Below are 8874 nucleotides of genomic sequence, written 5' to 3' on the forward strand. Positions count from 1 at the left end.
TTTTGTTTGGATTGACTTCGAAAAGTTAGACGATCAACACGTCCCTTGTGCACGAGTTAATCTGCGCATTTGCACGGGTCGGATTTCAAGTTAGGAAGTCCCATTGGCAGGCTTTTCAGCAGAAGGTACGGGATTTATCTTCTATTTAACGAATTACCTCCTCACACAAACAACACAAATGTTATTGTTTCGTGTCATTAATAAAATTTATTTCGCTTTGTTTCTAGAAAACTTATAAATTTCCAATTTAATGTAGGATGAGAAAACCAGTAGTCTTTTTCACCTTTTGTTCAACATATAATCATTTTATATACTCTTTATTTGAACGCTTAAACTGTTTAAAAGGGTGGATTTTAAAATAAAAACAACAAACATCTTTTTTGTACATTCTGGGAGCTTCTGGACCTAAAAATGTTATTGTCTGAAACAGTAATTTAAATTCAACAAAGCGCGTTTTAACTGAAATGTACAACACACTGTAATAATATTAAAAAAATATTTGATTTGCATCATTTATTTAGTTCATACTGGCTAAATGTGTGTACAAAAATTCTCGTTGAAAAATGTTATAGGAAACATCAACTACTAAATTTATGTATGTACTTGCTTTAATAAAACAACACTGTTTGCATAACGATTAACTTTAAAATGAAAGAGTTTTTAATTTCCACTAACCCGAACTTTCCTCATGTTTGGTGCCTAACCTGATTTCTTTTTTTATTAGATCTTGAGCTTTCGTTTGTTTTCTTAATTCGATCGGTCTCTTTATATTTGCATCTAGTTTGCGACAATTTTTTCAACATTCGATAATATTCGCTAAGTTGACTTTGAATTCACAAAAAATATAACAATTTTAAATAAAGATTGAGAATATTTCTGCATGACATTGTATATTTGTATGTATTGAGGAATCGTAACACAATAGACAGACAGTTTAGCATACCTACTTACCATTATATTGTTATGATATTCGTCTCAAGTAGTAAGTACCACATGTTTGACTTAAACCATATTTAAACAATAATAAATTTCAAGATATTAAGAGTTTATTCACAATATACGCTATTTCCAGAAGGCCAATGGCCCATGTGAACACATTTAAGTACAGGCAATCGATAACAACAATAATAATATTATATACATATTTCTGATGAGTAATATGAGTTATACCTCAGTCACAAATAGTCACCGATCACCGTCCGATCAGCGGCCGACGTATTTTTCAGCTCATCGGGCTGGCGACCGGCCGATGATCGCACGGAAACCGGGCCAATTTGTAGCATCGGGCGGCGTCCGGATTAATTTTAAGTCTCACTTAAAATTTTGCCCGACGTCGGGCCCGGGAAGGAATCGAGTTGAGATCGAAACAAGATCGGACGATCAACGCACGGGTATCGCCCGGCGATCGCCCGACATCGGATGCATTGAACGTGTATCGGCAAAAGTAAAAGTATTTTCCAGAGGAATATACATCGGCCGGCGACCGTCTGATTGCCGGAGGGCCTCCGCACGATGCCCGACGGACGCCGGACGATGCTCGTTATGATACACGTACAATGAATCCGATGTCGGGCGCACGCCGGGCGATAACCGTTCGTTGATCGTCCGATCTTTTTTTGGTCTCAACTCGATTCCTTCCCGGGCCCGATATTGCGTAAAACAAACTTTGATATAAAAAATTAATCCGGACGCCGCCCGATGCTACAAAATGACCCGATGTGCGTGCGATCATCGGCCGGCGCCAGACCGATGAGCGGAAAAAAACGTCGGCCGCTGATCGGACGGTGATCGGTGTCTATTTGTGACTGAGGTTTTAACATTGTCATTCATCGGACGGCGGACGGCTCCGACGTGTCCAGTCTTCCCGATGCCTGGAGATCGGACACATCGGCCGGCGACCGGATTATTTGTGACTGAGGCATAAGCGAGGTTGTTGAACATTATACATACTACACACATAAATAATATCAATCAATCATTGTCTGCAGTTTATAATACGTGCAAAATGAGACGATAAAAAAGAGCTGTATATTATATAATATTTTGAATAAGATATCAGACATATTTTTAACTAAGAGGTCGTTATATTAAAGAACTGTCCACATACAGAACGAAACATTGAAACCATTTAAAACTCAATAATATACGATAGTTACGTGATAAGAGCATCTTAAATTGACCTTAAAAGCTTTTTTGAAGTTTTAGCAGATACATCAAGCTTTAGAAAACATGCCTCTTCGGTTAGATGGTAGATGAAAAGTTGAAGTATATTCCGCGATTTAGATGAGCACATTTACATAATTTTAACACACGCGTATAGCATGATGTCTGACACTTCACTCTAAGCAACTTCTTACGCAACACGTTTATGATTTTAATATATTTATCAAAACAGGCATCATTATATCAACTTGAAATTTCACACAGTTACATCCACACTTCTGAATCACGCGCGGATGTGGATTCCTCCAGCTGCATGGGCAAATAAAACAATGCGAAAAATATATTTATCATTTTATCTTATGACAATATAATCGAAACCACGTATATTTTACAATATTCGATTAAGAAGGATGTGGTTGTGGGTGTCAAAGATTTTTGATAGTATAGTAGAGTGAACCAACTATATACTTTGAACGTAAACAAAAGTCCACCAATGTCCCTCAGATAGAAAGAAAGGACTTGAAATTTGGGGTCTATAATGCAAATCACAATACAGCAATGAGGATTACAAAGTTTATTTATCTATTTAATTTTCATGCATTAATTTCTATTCTAAAAGCATGCACATTTAAACATAATAAATTTCAGTTTGGATTATCCATGATGATTAAATGTCAAATGTTAAAAAAAATGTTCTTGCTGTGCTCCGTTATGTACGTCAAAAATATATATCCCAGCAGACACAAGACGTCTGACGGACGTCAGATTAATAGTCCTTCAGCCAAGTACCCAAAATTGAGGTGGGGTGTACCAGTTAGAGGGGCAAAACTACACCTATATATTTGGGGAGATGCATGCCAGTAGCATATGGAAATGGTTGATAACAGTCTGGTACTGGCAGCTTGTGGTATTTTTTTATGTCTTCCACCACTATAGTTGGGACATCGTTTTTGCCCTGCCCGTTGGTTTGTTTGTTTGCCCCAACTTTAACATTTGCCATAACTTTTGCAATATTGAAAATAGCAACTTCATATTTGGCATGCATGTGTATCTGTGGGCAGTAAAGTGAGTAAAAACATCTTGGGTAACTAAAAATAACTTGTAACGTATTTCCGAGAAAGTGTCCACCAAACTTGTCTAATTTTGCAATAACATATTAAACCTACTAAATAAATATATTATTTAAACTGCCGCCAGTCTTGTTGTAAGAATATAACTCACAAAGAAAACGAATAAACCCATCCTGACGGACGCCACAAATGGTGTCAGAACTGGGGATCGTTCAGTGCCGAAGGACGATTTTACAAACCCGCCTGAAGTTATAGTAAATTCCAATGTGATGACGTCATTGAATGAATATATGACGCAGTATTTACTTAGCGCTCGTTGAAGTGGTTTAAAGGGGCATATCCCTCGATAATTTAAAATATTTTATCCGTGATTCGCGAATCGCAATATAGATCTAATATATATTATATAAAATATATTGTGTGTTATTTTTGCATAACTAACATATTGTGTTTATTTAAAAGGCCCGTGTACAAGGAACATTTAATAAATATTGTGGTTAATATAAATCTATAAATCTTTGACTATTCCTATAAAATAAGTGCAAATTAAAAAATATGGCTAGCGAAAGTTCGGATTCCGAGGTTGTGTTAAATTTGAGAAATTTAGAAAATAGTGAATTCGAAATTAGGAGTGAAGCTTCAGTAACTTCTTCCATGTCTACTGGTCGCCATCGTCGACGTCAGCGAGCAACACCTGTTCCGCCGTGTACGTCGGAAAGTGATTCCGAGGCTGGGTCCAGTCCCGTGCGCCGACATGGCCGAGCGCAAAATCTCAATTTCAACAACGTAGGTGTTGACCGTTGTAACAACTGGAGGGCATCCGAACATGTCCCCCATCTCAAGCCAGAGCCATACAGCGGCGAAAGCCTTGGGAGAGTTATATTTCCCATTTTGAGGATTGCGCCGAGCTTGGTGTTTGGAGCCAGAGGAGCCGTGTTTTATTCCTAGCATCCAGTCTTCGAGGAAAGGCGAGGCAGTTTTATATGAGCCTGGACGAGTACGAGCGCCGCGATTATTGTACGTTGGTAAAACGTATGAAACAACGATTCGGCAGCAGTGTACATGAATCGAAGTACCTTGGGATGTTGGAGAATAGACAGCGCCGGCCCGGAGAAAGCATCATCTCTCTTTGTGACGACATAAGACAACTCACAAAGAAAGCGTACAGTCAATTGAACACACAATCACAGGACATTGTTGCTTTAAATCAACTGTATAAAATAATTTCACCCGAAATGAAGTGTCGCTGTATCGACAACAACTGTTCCAGTATTCACGAGGCCGCTGCAGTGATCGATAAGTATGAGTCGATCCTCGGGTATGATCAACAAAGATCCAGCCGTGTTCGAGTCGTAGACACCAACGGCATAGACCGGAAGTTGTCAGGTCTCATTAAGGGTCTCGACTCCCGCCTGGAGCGTCTTGAAAGCGTGTCTCTGGCAAGATCAACGCAACAGTCACTCAAAACAAAGAGCGAGTCGCGCAAGTGCTTCAAGTGCCGCTCGGAAGCGCATCTCTTCCGGGACTGTCCTCAGCGTGAACGTCAATCGTTTGGCGAAGTTTCTCGAAACGTTCCTGCACATTTGTCTCAGGGAAACGGCTCACGGTCGACCCAGTAGGTCATGTGTCGACTGAATCCAATCAAAATCGGCCTGCTGGAAATGTAATTCGCACCGGTAGTTTTTCTGATAAAGTTTGGGACAATGGTTTTTACGTGTCAGGCAAACTTGATGTTCAAGAAGTAGAATTTTTAATTGATTCCGGTGCAACATGCTCCATTTTATCAAGTACCGTTTATCAAAATACGCCTAAGCTTTCAAAATACTTATTAACTCCATTTGCAACCCCTGTATTCGATGCCGGTTCAAATCAAATTAACTGTCATGGCCAAACTGCTTTAGAAGTTACATTAAATGGTTGTAATTTCAACATCGAGGTCTTAGTTTGTGACATTTCGCAAGATGGCATAATAGGCCAGGATTTTCTCTTGAAATATGTTGAAATTATTGATTACAAAAGCGGTAAACTTGTTACCCATTGTAATGAGATCCCGTGCTTTGTGGGCTCTGAAAAATCTTTTTCATGTCGCGTTATTGTGCGCAGGACAATAGTAATTCCTGCCAATTCCGCAGCTTTTGTATCCGTCGGCATTTCTAATAAAGATAAACTGACAAAGTACTCGCTGGCGGAACCTATCGGCTCTGCAAATCCTCACTGTCTTATGTTGCCTGGTGTGTTAACTACAAACGATAGTGACCTTAAAATTAATTATGTAAACTGTTCCGACAGCTCTGTAACTTTACACGAAAACCAATCAGTTGGCACTTGTGAACCATACATTGATCAAGAAATTTTTAATAAAGTTCAAGTACGATCAGTGACACCAACTAGTGAAAATAAAATTGTAAACCCCAGTAGAACTGATTTGCCTGAGCATTTAAAAGATCTTTATGATAGAAGCTCGAAATTTCTAGCTAAAGAAGAGTGTCATCAGTTAGCATTATTATTATTAAAATACAGTTCTGTTTTTGCAAAACATTCTAGTGACTTTGGAAAATGTAACCGGGTACAACATCGTATTAATACTGGTCAAGCGCTACCAATTAAACAACCGTTGCGTCGATTACCATTGGCAAAACAGGAAGCTGAGCGAAATGAAGTCAAGAAAATGCTCGAACAGGATGTCATTGAAGCCTCCAAAAGTCCTTGGGCCTCTCCTGTTGTCATTGTAACAAAGAAGGACTCTACCGTTAGGTTTTGCTGTGACTACAGGCAACTTAATGATGTTACCGTTAAGGACGCGTACCCTCTTCCTAGAACAGATGCCTGTTTGGATTCATTAGCCGGTGCGACCTGGTTCAGCCAAATGGACTTGTGTTCCGGTTTCTGGCAGATTGAAATGGCACCAGAGGACCGTGAAAAGACGGCCTTTGCCACATCACTGGGATTGTACCAGTGGGTATGTATGCCGTTCGGCCTCGCGAATTCTCCATCAACCTTTCAACGTTGCATGGAGGATGTTCTACGCGGTTTGCAGTGGGTAGAACTAGTCCTCTACATGGATGATATAACCTCGCCAGCAAACACCATCTCTGAAGGCCTGGAGCGTTTGTCCCGTATTTTTGACAAACTCGTTGATGCCAATCTAAAGTTAAAGCCTTCCAAATGTGCTTTCTTTCAAAAGAAAATAACTTTCTTAGGCCACATAGTGTCTGAGGTAGGAGTTTCCACTGACCCGGAAAAGATAAAAGCTGTCCATAGTTGGCCAGTGCCAACGTCAGTCAAAGAAATGCGAAGTTTTCTTGGTCTTGCCTCATATTATCGACGTTTTGTGGAAGGTTTTGCTAAAATAGCTCGACCTCTCCACAAGTTATGTGAAAAAGGTATTAAATTTTGTTGGAATGAGGACGCAAATAGTGCATTTGAAACATTAAAACAGGCGCTAACGTCAGCACCCATATTAGCTTATCCAATAACGGGATTATCATACATAATAGATTGTGATGCTAGTGACTTAGCAGTTGGGGGTGTATTATCCCAGGTGCAAAACGGTCATGAACGTGTAATTGCTTACATGAGCAAAGGTCTTAGTAAATGCGAGAAAAATTATTGTGCAACAAGAAAAGAACTTTTGGCGGCCGTAATGGCTTCAAGAACTTTTCACCCCTACATATATGGTCAGAAAACATTGCTTAGAACTGATAACGCAGCTGTAAGTTGGATCAAAAAGCTGAAAACCCCGTCAGGTCAAATGGCAAGATGGTTACAGGAACTAGAAACATATGACCTTGATGTTGTTCATCGGCCTGGGCTCAAACATACAAATGCTGACGCTTTAAGTAGACGACCATGTAAAGTTTGTGAAAGACAAGAGAATTTAAATAATGAAGATACTGACAGTGATTGTGATAATAATTTAATCATAAACCAAAATAACAGTGTAACTATACGAGCAATACAACAAGACGCACAAATAGTTGTAAATGGCTGGACCCCTGATGACCTTTTAGTTGCCCAATTAAATGACCCAAATATTAGTCCTATTCTTAATGCTAAGACAAACCAATTAGATAGGCCTTCATGGGATCAAATATCAGATGGTACTTCTTTTCTTAAAACACTTTGGCGCATGTGGGATAGACTTAAAGTAATTAACCAAATATTGTATTGTATTTTCATAGACACGGAAACTGGCTTCGAACAAAATTTACTTATTGTACCGTTAACGAAACGAGATGAAATTATTAAGTATTCGCATGACATTCCGTCTGCTGGACACTTGGGTTTAGAAAAGTCCTTACATAGGCTTAAACAATCGTTCTATTGGCCAGGTATGAAAGAGGATGTTTATAAGTATATCACTAAATGCGATAAATGTGCATGTCGTAAGTCTAATACAGCTCCTAAAGCCCCAATGAGAAATTATATCAATGGTGAACCAATGGAGAGAATTTCCATTGACGTGTTAGGTCCTTTAAGTACAACACTGAAAGGCAACAAATATATTTTAGTAGTAGTGGACAATTTTACAAAATGGACTGAGGCTTATCCCCTGCCTAACCAAGAAGCAAAAACTATTGCTGATGTTTTAGTAAATAATTTCATTTGTCGGTTTGGTTGTCCTCAACAAATTTTAAGTGATAAAGGGACAAATTTCACTTCACAGCTTTTTCAAGATATTTGTGATTTTCTTCACATCGACAAAGTAACAACAAGTTCGCTTCGACCCCAAAGTAATGGTTGTCCAGAACGATTCAACAGAACTCTTCAATCCATGTTGGCCATTTATTGTGAAGATGACCAACAGAGATGGGATGAGTACCTTCCACAGCTTACCATGGCTTATCGTGCTTCCGTGCACAGCAGTACTGGTGTAACTCCCAACAAAATGGTGTTTGGGCGTGATGTAACCCTACCAGTAGAGGCATTTATCGGGTCACCAAATTCTTCAATTGAGGCACGTGATCCAGAGTCATATTGTAGCCAGTTACAGACGGTCCTGGTGAGCTGTCATACAATTGCGAGGAAGTCTCTTCGTAAGAACACAGCATATCAGAAGCGTCATTATGACATCAAGGCGAAAAAGAGGTCTTTTTCGGTCGGCCAAGCTGTTTGGTTGTATAACCCGATTCGACGTATTGGAGTCTGTTCGAAATTGACCTGCAAATGGAAAGGTCCATATGTAATAACAAGGAAATTAGACGACATAACCTATTTAGTAAAGAGTGGACTAAAGTTAAAGCCAAAAGTGTATCACATAGACAGATTAATTCCCTACAAAGGAAACCATATTCCATCTTGGTTTGCTCAATTCTGCAATTAGTCAAGTGCAGATTTCGAATAAATAAATGAATTAAGTAAATATGACTTAATTTTTATATCACTATATTGTGTGTCGGTTTGATCCAAATATATAGTTTATGAGCTGCTGCAAAAGCTGGGGAGAATCAATTAAGTTGCTCATGAAGTTGTGGTGACCGTGTTAAAGGCACCATAGTATGTGATATGGGCTATATATCACATGTTTTGATAATTGAATTGGCCTGCGCAACCATATTCGTTATCGGTTATTCTTTCATATTTAAATAAATATGATGTTTTACATATTTGGAGCAGACGTTTCAAAATAGTGCTATTAAAA

Source organism: Dreissena polymorpha, chromosome 5 (genome assembly GCF_020536995.1).
Source record: "Dreissena polymorpha isolate Duluth1 chromosome 5, UMN_Dpol_1.0, whole genome shotgun sequence".
NCBI classification, from domain to species: Eukaryota; Metazoa; Mollusca; class Bivalvia; order Myida; family Dreissenidae; genus Dreissena; species Dreissena polymorpha.